The sequence below is a fragment of the Macrotis lagotis genome, chromosome 7 (assembly GCF_037893015.1).
Source record: "Macrotis lagotis isolate mMagLag1 chromosome 7, bilby.v1.9.chrom.fasta, whole genome shotgun sequence".
NCBI lineage: Eukaryota > Metazoa > Chordata > Mammalia > Peramelemorphia > Peramelidae > Macrotis > Macrotis lagotis.
In genome coordinates, this window is record NC_133664.1 from 663,519 (window position 1) to 674,399 (window position 10,881).

Here is a 10,881-nt window from a genome sequence, read left to right on the forward strand (position 1 = left end):
CAAGTCCTTTCCCTCCTTCCTGATAATGTAGCTATCATAATTCTCACAATTGGTCAGTTAATAAGCAGTTTTTAAGTACCTAATGTCAGGTTAAGTTCTGGGGATTCAAAAAGCCCTCAAAGAACTTGCAGAATATGTGAGAATTAAAAACACTTCAAGAGTCATAATTTGGGGCAATTTGACATTCATCCTCCATTTTCTTTTTTTTCTGGGGATAGAATTTATTGGAGAAAATGAAAGAATGTAGGTAAGTTAGCCTAAGGTATCAGAGTAGGCTCAGAAGTCATCAAAATTGGGTCATCATTGTGGAAGAGTGCTGCTATCTTTTACCCAGTGAAGGTATATGAGGTTCCCCTGTTGTACAGGCAATATAACAACTTCAACCACTTCATATAGGTGAAGAGAACAAATATATTCTGTCAAGGAGGGTGCCAAGGTAGTTTGAGTCTTCATCATCATTATCATCATCACTTCACCATCTTCCTGAATTCTTCCTCTCCATTCATAGACAGACATAATTTGAGGTACTAGATTAGCACAGGCAAGTAGTCACTTCACCACAGCCCTGGCAATAATGGTGATTTTGTCACTGGGGCAAGTGACAAAGACAACTGAGATGGAGCCAGCGATGTAGTCGGAGTCATTGGGGATGGACATTTCAGGCAGCCTTGAGGTCATGGAGAAGGCTCAGGGAGCAGCTGTGGGGTAGGAGTATGAGAAGAGCAGCAAGTGCATCCACAGGAAGGCCAGGAACAAAGCAACCACTCTGCTGAGAAGCCAGACCAGGGTGCCTTGCCCCACTAACATGTAGCAAAGGTAGGGGTTGAGGCTCAAAGGAGGAAAATAACCCAAAGCCAGGCACAGAAAAACCAGAAAAAGCTTCATCCTCCATTTTCAAAGAAAATGACATTAGGGAGGTGATGCCCTGACAATTATGTGAGTTGAATTTGAGTGAGGGGATGCACAAAGTCAACAGACTCTCTCTTCTGGAGTAATCAAAATCAAGTGACAGAATTCGGGGCGGCTAGGTGACTCAGTGGACAGAGCACCAGCTCTGGAGTCAGGAGGACCTGAGTTCAAATCTAGCCTCAGACCCTTAATAATTACCTAGCTATGTGGTCTTGGGTAAGCCACTTAACACCATTGCCTTGCAAAAAAAAAATCAAGTGACAGGACGAAAGTCAGGATGACTAGCAATGGTCCAGGATGCAGTAGATGATCTTGACATCCTCAATGTCCATCCAAGCTCTAAATACTCCACAGCACCTGCTTCAGCCACCTTCATGGTTATTGGAACAAATTGTTCTCATCTGTCCATTCCACCAGGGGAATCTTCACATGCCTTGGGTGGACATCCTCCTAACTCATGAGTGTGATGCAGGGGAAAGATGAAGAGAATTGTCAATGTAACAGAAAGAATTTGGGTGGAGATGTAAAGTGACTTGAAGTAGAGAATTATGATTGTAACTAAAGCAATTGTAATCTTAAAAGCTGCTTGGGGTGGAGACCTCCATCCCATTCTTAATGTATCTGTGTTTCATTGTTTAATGTAAAATTTGTAGCTGATCTCCTTAGGGCTTTACCCTCTACTTAATTCCTGGTCTAGTAAGAGAAAGGGAGTTCACTTTTTGCCTTCTGGATGAGAGGCAAGACAAAAACCTGGGTTGGGCTCAAGGCCTCTCAGTCTTCTCAGACAATGGCCCAGCCAAGGCTGCTTGGCTGTTTCTCTCTCTCTCTCTCTCTCTCTCTCTCACCCTTCCTTATGTCCTTGTAACCTTTTTAATAAATTTTTGTCTTATTTCCACCCATGCTTTCCCAAGTCTGAATCATTATTCCTCAAGTAACCATGGCCTACAGGTTTGAGGTTTGAAGGTGTGAGGAATGCAGGGTATGGAGGGGGACCCCTAGGGAATCCATTACAAAGGGTGATTGGCCCAGCCAATCACAAACCTGGGAGGATTTTCCTAATCCCATTCCAGAGATGACATATCCAAGATTAGAAGAAACTAGTCCTCAGCCACTCAAGAGTGACCTAGAGATCTTGACCTAATGCAACTGAGTTTGCACAATTAGGTAATCGAATATTATCCCACCTCTGTGACTGTGATTGGGGTTCATCAGCATATCATGCATCTTATGATGGGGGGAGGATCATATTAGGGGAATCTCATGGGATGGGATTAGGCTGTAACTCAAACTCTGAGCAACTATGAAAATCCAAGAGGGAGAGGAAAGAGTTTCTGAAGACTATATAATACCTGCTTTAATAGCCTTACCTCATGCCTCATGCCAGGTGAGGTACCCATATCCTGTAAGATTCGTGAATAAAATAGACAATTTTCTCTCACTCTAGCAGGTTTTTCTTTTATTTATAACAGAAGGGTACCCTCAATCTGGTTTAGCCTATCTGCCAAGAGGATGTCTGGGGAAGTGGCCTTTGAGCATACTGCAGTTCTTAAAGACACAAGTGAAAGTTGGGTGAGTCAGGTGAATACCAGTGGTGGGTGAGTAGCTCTGAAGAAAGCTCAGTGGATATTGGGGGAATCTCTCTGCCTAAAATCTTTCCCCCTCTAGTTCATTCTCCATTCAGGCAGCAAGGTGATTTTTCTAAAGCCCAGGTCTGACCAAGTCATCCCATCCTGAACAGCTCCAGAATTAAGATTATGGCCTCCAGACTATATAAACTATAAAATTCTGTTTCTTTTAAAGCTCTTTCATATCTGGCTCTCCTACCTGTCCAATCCTCTAGCACCTTAAAACTCTCCCCACCACATCAGGGACTCTTCTACCCAGTGACCTTGGCCTTCTGGCTGTTCCTTAAGATCCTCTTTCTCTTAACTCTGGGCATTTTCTCTAGTTATTCATCCCCCATAACTAGTTCTCTGGTTGTTCACCCCTTACTCATCTCTGCCTCTACCTTCCATGGATTCCTTCCAGTCTCATTGAAAACCCCCATCTACTCCAGAAAGCCTCCAGCTCTTACAAATTTTAGTGTCTTCCTTCTATCACTCATTTCCTGCTTGTGAGATATTAATATTAATTAGCGATTTGGAGAAATTATGAACTAATGATTTGGAGAAATTCAGTGTAAGGCTAACCCTAACCCCTTTGCTTTATGATTTTCTATTTCAGTCTCTAAAGGTCAAGCTAATCTCCTCTATCCCACCCAACCCCACCCTACAAGGAATTTTTGGTCTAGAGTCCAAAGTTGGAGCTGTATGGGAAGATGATGAGAAATCCCTCTACTCCCCTTCACCTCCCATTGTACTAACCAGAGACCATTGTCACGCTTCCAAAAGAACTTCCCCCATTTCAGCCTTTACGTCCCCCTCCCCTTCTTTCAATTCAAATATCACCTGGTTCTGACCCTTGTAACATTTCAGATGGCCTCTTGTAAAAGTGTCCTATTGCTTTCCCTCCAAAATTGCTACCCTCCCTTCCTTCTTTCCTTCCTCCTTCCCTCTCCTCCCTTTTTTCTTTCTTCTTAACTTCCTCCCATCCTCCTTCCCTTTCTTTCTTTCTTGTGTCTCCCTCCCTTCATTACTTCATTCTTTCCTCCCTCCCTCCCTTCCTCTCTCCCTTCCTTTCTTTCTTCCATGTTCCATATGTTTGCCTTAGCAAAATTTCTGGATGGCTCCGACCCATCGCAGGAGAATACCAGGCTGTTTTGAAAAGGGACAAATACAAAAGTTGTCAAATAAAAAAGTCAGTGCAGTCACTAACTTGCTGTGCATCCTGGCCATGGACTGTTCCTCTCTGTGCCTCCATTTCCCCATCCATAGGGCAGGAGGACTAGCCTCAAACTGCCCCTTGGCTTCACTTGTTCAGGCTTTCCCTGACAGTGGGGTCCTGCTGCAACTCTAGGACCGGGCCTCTGGGGGGCTCCCTCTTCCCACAAACGCCCCAAGTTCTTGTGCGGCGGGCTGGTGGATGCTAGCATGGCTCTCCTTTGGACAAGTCCACTGCTCTGGGCTCCAGAGAGTCAAGGACTTGCTTTTTTCTCTCCTGACCTGGGTGATATCATGTCTTTGATGATGTTTGAGGCACAGGACTCCAGGTTGGAAGCCGCTTCATGTGTCATTTTAGGGGAGATGTCCAAAGGGCAAAACAATCCCCATGGGAAGCAACAATTCTGCAAGTAACCAGGAGAAAGACATTAATAGAAAAGAAAGGCAATTCCAATCACCCCAAACTATTCTGCACTCACTAGAAACTGCAGGTGGGAATAGAAGATGTTCCAAAGCACAAAGGAATTCAAAAGCCAATCCCAATTGATATTTGCCCACAGCTGAGACTTCCCTTTAAAGAAAAAAGATGAATATCCAATTAAAAGTTGTTGGGCGAGGAGGGGGGGAGGCTAGGTGGCACAGTGGATAGAACACCAACCCTGGAGTCAGGAGTACCTGAGTTCAAATCCAGCCTCAGACACTTAATAATTAACTAGCTGTGTGGCCTTGGGCAAGCCACTTAACCCCATTGCCTTGAAAAAAACCTAAAAAAAAGTTGTTAGGAGCATTTGAAAAAGGAAAAACAGATCTGAACAAAATCCTTGCTTTTTAAACTTCCAGAAAACAGACATATAAGAAAGCCAAAAATATAAGCCAAGGAGAGTGACAACAAAGACACAGAAGGGAAAGACAATTTTGAGATTTCTTTCTAAAAATATCAAAGGAGATAATGATGAAAATGGAAATCAAATGCAAGTATTGATGGAGAAAGAAACCTGAAACCTGAACAAAACCTCATAACAATATTCTACCCATGACTGGTGAATCAGTGGGTGTGAGTGAATATGTGTATGAGGGTGTGTGGAAGTGCAAGTGAGAGTGTGTATGTGCATGAGTTTATCTGGGGATGTGAGTGTGTGATTGTGTGTGGATGGATGTCTGTGCGTGTGAGAACATATGAGTGTGTATAGGGACCTGCCTGGGCTGTGGGCTGCTGTGGGCTGCTGTGGGCTATCTGACTGGAGACCCTTCCACGTTCTTTGTCACAGCTGCCCCTTAGGTCCACTGTGGCTCACATGTTACTCTCTTTTCCTTAAAATGGCAGAAGTGACTTTGTCTAATGCTTTGATAAAATCTAGAAAACCTCTTCATAACCTTGCTCTGATCTAATAATTTGTAACAATAACAAGGGCTAGAGTTAGTGCTGTACTTGGAGGCTTGGAAAGAACTTTGCAAACATTCTTTCATTTTATCCTTGCATCAAATGCCCTGCAAGGCAGACGCTCTCACTTTGAAAAATTGGGACAATGAAGATTAACTTCTCTGTCTCATCTGTAGCTGACCTTTGTATATTGCTTCCCCCATTAGGATGGAGCTTCTTGAGAGCAGGGGCCCGTGTCTTTGCCTTCCTTTGTAAGGCCACAGCTTAGTGGTGAGCAGCAAGCATTTAATAAATGCTGTTAAGTAGCCTACCTCCAATTTTGTTCTTCATGGTCTTTCCAAGATCTCTAATAGCCATCACATCTGACAGTCCTTTCTTTTAAGAATGTGGTTTGTCATGGTCTGATGATTTAAATTTAGCCAGGGCAACCAGCATCCTACTGTCACCTTTCTTATCTTAGGGACCAGTTCCCTCACACAGCCTGGAGGAGGATTGAACTGAGCAGCTTCCCCTTCTCTTAGTCATTTGTGGTCCCAAGCAGTGACTCAGCCCTCCTGGGAGTTTTCTCCCCAACAGAGCTCAGGACCCCCTTGCCTTGCTGTCTCAGGTTCACCCTGAACATTTGTCCTTCTCAGGCTCTTCTTATGGGACCATACCACCATCCACCAGCTTTCAGAAAGGGTTCAGGTGTCTCTGCAATGGTTACCCGGGGGGGGGGGGTATGCTGCTCCAGGAAGCCACAGGTCAGAAGCTTGGTTTTGCTGAGTGAGATCATGAATCTCTAACTTTTGATTAATGTACCTGACTGTCCCTGACGTCTGGGTCTTGGACCTTTGGAGAGTAGCACCATCTAGTCCAATGCCCTCATTAGGCAATTAGAAAACTGAGGCTCAGGGAGGAGAAGCTCACTGGTATGTGCTTAGGATGACCTGGATGATATAGTATATGACCCATGAACTGAAGTGATTGACATGGCATGCTCTATAACCACTTATGTGGGAGTGCCCCTTTTCTTTTAACCTTTCCATAAGTGTATCTCCTTCAAATCAGCTATGTTTGCTTCTTGGGTCTCACTGAGATCTGGGGTCCTCTCTTCAATCCTTTAGGCTGGACCAGCTCTTCCTGAGAGGAAGGAGACACATCCATCTACATTCCTGTCCTGGCACAGGACCTTCCTCCAGTTCTATAGCAGCAGAGAAAAGATCAAAGATGCCCATGGGCAGGGTGATGCCCTGTGATCAGCAGTTGGTGGGTAGGAGTCTAGGCAGCCTGAACCAGACAGAGGCTGAGGCCACCGTGCTCCTTGAGGGGCAGCTCCACCAATTCTTGACAATCAGGGCCCCTTCCCATTTGCCTTGGGACTGTTCATCAGTTTCTGTAACCACCCTTCTGCTTCCCAGGGACCCATTGCACAGCGCTACAGCACTTGTGAAGTGGTGGGCATCCCAGGCTGGCAAGGCCCCACTTAAAAGGAGCCCCAGCCTCAGTCCCCAACATGCGTGGGCAGAGTGTGAGGAAAGAGAAGGGAACTGAGGACAGAAGCCACAGGAGCAGCTGGAGCCTGGGCAGGAGCAGGTGGCAGCCTGGGGGAGGGGGTGGGGGAGCTGCCACAGCGCCAGGCAGGCTTCTACGAGGCCCTGGAGGACAGGATTGCAGATAATAATATGGTGGTGGCTGTCTCTGTCTGAATGGGCCCCTCGGGCTCGGCCCTGTCCAGGTGCTGATGTGAACAGAAGCGATTACCAGCCTCCCCCTTCACCAGCCTCCCCCTCCTCCCGCCCTCCCCTTCTCCCTCATGCTTTCTCTAGGAAGTTATTTGCTACCTCCCTCTGAGGGGGTAGAAGAGCTTTCTTCCTCCTGCAGTAGGTCCTGGGACAGCTAGACTCCTCCCCTTCCCTGCCTCGGCCTCTCTTGCAATGGTATCTGCCAGGGCTTCTGCTTTCCCAGTCAGAGACAGAGACAGAGAGACACAGAGAGCCAGAACCAGAGATGAGAGAGAAAGAGAGAGAGAGAGAGAGAGAGAGAGAGAGAGAGAGAGAGAGAGAGAGATGGAAAGACAGAGACAGAGACAAAGAGAGAGAGACAGAGAAAGATGGAGATAGAGACAGACAGACACAGGTACATAAACAAAGATGGAAAGGAAGACAGAGACAGAGAGAGACAGAGATAGAGACAGAAACAGAGGGGGAGAGAGGGGGGGAACAAAAACAAAGATGAAGAGGGAGATAGAGAAAGAGTCAGGGAGAGACAGAGACAAAGACAGAGACAGAGACACAGGGAAACAGAGACAGAGAGAGACACACACAGAGAGAGAGAGACAGAAATAGAGTCAGAGACAGAGAGGGAAAAAAGAAATCCCACACTGCTCACTCCCAAGGGAACATATGTACTATTATGTTCAGAAGAATCAAAGATTCACAGAGTGAATAGAATGTAAATTCTGTACAATCAGGATGATAAATGACACCTGCCTACCTTGTAGGGTTGTTGTGAGGATCAGATAGGACAGTAACTATAAAGAACTAAGCAAATTGCCTGGCAAATGGTCCTAAGTAAATGTCAGCTCTTATCACCACCATCATCATCATCATCATCATCATCATCATCAATATCATCCTGGCTCCTGATATTGAGGGTGTGGTCCTATTGGAGGCAAACATGGTGCAGCTGGTGCCCAAAGTCACTGAGCCCAGCTAAGGTGATAGAGACCAGAGACATGTCCTGACCAGTTGGATTTTGCTCTTCCACATCCAAGAACGAGGACCCTTTGAGAAATCCACCTCTTAGCCACAAATAGTAGTTGTCAGAGTTGTATTGTGGCTTAGTCAAGTCATGGCATCTTTCATGGTTAGGAAGGTAAATGGTCCTGGAGGGAGAGAAAATTACTCCGCTCCTGTGACTGCCTAGACGGGCCTGTATCTGAGCTACTGGGACTCCAGGACAGGGATAAGGAGAAGCATGCCCAGCCCTGCCCTGCCCTGTCACTGCTGGCCCTCAGCAGTCATTGGGTAAGCTGGGGACAGCCACATGGCCCAGGACTTGCTCTAAAAGGGCTTCCCCCCCCCCTTCCATCCACTTATCAACCACATTAGGATTCAGCAAGGACAAAAAAGTCAATTACCATCACTTTTGGGGGGAGGGAGGGACAAGTTCAAGAAACTAAGATCTGTGCTTTTTGTAGGTCTCGCTTTCAGTCACTGTAGGATAAGGAGAGCATGTTCTCAGCACTTCCATTATGAGTGCTTCCTTTCTCCAGTGGAGTAGCTAGTGGTCTCATCATACCTTCTCCTGCTTGGTGATTCTTGTACATGGCCTCCCCTAAAATCCTTCACAGCAGATCAGCCCAATACTCTAGAGACCGTCTTTGAGATCATACTGAAGGCAGCCGCCAGGCTATCCATTCTCACTCAGTCCATAAATGGCCAACCTTTGCTTCTGGACATATAGTTCCTGAAGGGTCATTTTGATGTCATCTCTTGAGTGTTAATCTGCTTTGCCTGATTGATGGCTACCAGGATTCCTGCAAGGCCAAAGTTGGAATGGTTTGGGCATCCCATAGGTTCCATCCATCTATCTAGTGCCCATTCATTACTCGGAATATTGGTTCTGGAAGGGAAGGTTTTGATTTCAGGGAGCAGTTGGGAATCAGAAAGAATCGAGGACAATTTTCTAACTTTCTCCACCCACCCCACCCACCCCCATTCACTTGTAAATCCAGAGGATTCCCCTTGGGCAATGCAAGACTGAGATAGCTGTACTGATGGGCCAACCCCCGAGACTACCTGTGCATTTGCATTTTTCATATGCTTTGTTTTGTCTCCATCTGTATGTAGGCATCAATCTCCAGTGGTTGGAGAGGACCTGGGGGATCCTCTTTAAAGCTCTGGGACTAGGGACTATCAACACAAAGTCACAAGTCACAGTGTTGATTGCGATTTGCTCTTCTGTTTGGACTCTGTGTAGGGCAAATGCTCATGTGGTAAGCACCCACTTTCTTATAGTAGGTCATGCTTAATTTTTACAATGAGTCAGTCAATCAATGGGCATTTATTAAGCACCTTCTCTGGTGCAGGCACCATGCTAGACTGAGGATAAAAAGAAAAGGAAAAACATCCAGTCCTTCTCAGGATGCTCAGTTGAATGGATAACATGTACACAGCTATGCACACACATCAGACATGGGATACACACAGCAGAAGGAAAGTGTTAACATCCACAAGGATGAACAGGAGTGCAGAGTTTGCCTTTTTTTACATGAATACTGTGAAGATTTATTTCTGAAAATAAAACTGCATGTTAACAGGACAATTGGCAAAGGTTTCCTGAAGGAAGGTACATTGAGTTGACTTGAAGAAAACTTGGGGGCAGCAAGGAAGAGGCCATGAGCTCCCAGCATAGGGGATCACAGGAGAAAATGATCAGAGGCAGAAGATGGAGGAACAGCCTGGAGATCGTTGTCCCTGATTCAAAAAGGATGCTGCAGTTAAGTGGCAAGGAAGGAAGGCCTTTGGATGCTGCACGGAGCATTTTGTATTGGATTGTGAAGGTGATAGGAGCCCCTGTGAATGGAGGAGTGACATGGTGAGATGTTTGGAGGATGTTTGGGCCAAGCAGACTTACTAACAACTACTGTGATAGGTCAGATGTGAGGTGAGGAGTCAGTGTCAGAGAAGGAAAAAAGGCATAGATGACAGAAGTTTTGAAGATAGGCAATGACAGGACTTGATGCCTGATTGGATATGGGGATGGGAGAGAGTGAAAAATCAAGGCAGACACCCAGAATTCCAGTCTGAGTGAGTAGGAGGAAACTAGTACCTCAATTGTTAGAAAAAAGTTAGGAAGAGGGAAGGGTTTTGGGAAAAAGATAGAGTTCAGTTTTAGACACATTGAGCTTAAGGTATCAATGGGTTAGACATCCTGGAGATTAGGACAGAGGTTAAGGCTGGATACATAGAACTGAATTGATGGAAGTTAAGGAGTTAACATACCAAATGACAGAATAGTGATAGAAGAGAAGTGAGTCCATGAGATAGCCCTGTGTGGGATACCTGCCATCAATGGGAGCAAACTAGATAAAGATCCAGCAAAGCTGACTGAGAAGAAGCAGATCAACAGGCAGTAGGAGGACCAGGCTAAAAATGTCATGCAATCTTGGCAGAAGAAAGCGCCTGGGGAAAAGGAAGCCACTGATACAGTCTAAGGCACCAATGAGTAGTTTCTATGGGATACCCATCAGGGAATCTTTAAGATCCCGTTGGAACAGGCAAATCTTGGTTGTAGGAGAGACAGCAGTGGGCATGATGGAATTCACTTGGAAGTCTTTAGGGGAAAGCCTAGGTGATTGCTTTGGGAGATTATTTTCTAAGCTTCAGTTGGAGTAGACTGATCATGCCAACATCTATCTAATCATAGTCACCTCCAGTTTTTTAAATTCTTTAATTCTTAACCATTGCTCCTGGTTTTGTCCTCTGGTGACAAGCAGAGCAGGGTTGATTCTCCTCACCAACTCATCTTTTCAAAAGTTTGAATATAATTCTCCTGTCACCACTGAGCTTTCCTTTTTCACTAGAGCAGAACATCTTCATTTGCTTCAAACAACTCTCATCTGAAATGAACTCAAGGCCTTTCCTCTTCCAGTGTGTTTTACTTGGGCTTTTCCTAGCTTATCAGTGTCCTTCCTGAATGAGACAATTGCTCTGACTATTCCAGAAGTCAGAAGAATTATCATCCATCTAGACCTTGATGCTCTGCCTTTCTTAAGTCTGTTGATTT

The 10,881-nt window shown here is 45.5% G+C and overlaps 1 pseudogene; it reads right to left on the bottom strand.

The window, feature by feature from the left end:
• Positions 1–300: 300 nt before the first annotated feature.
• On the bottom strand, positions 301–807 carry LOC141493587 (protein CutA pseudogene; annotated as a pseudogene).
• Between the last annotated feature and the right edge of the window lie 10,074 nt (positions 808–10,881).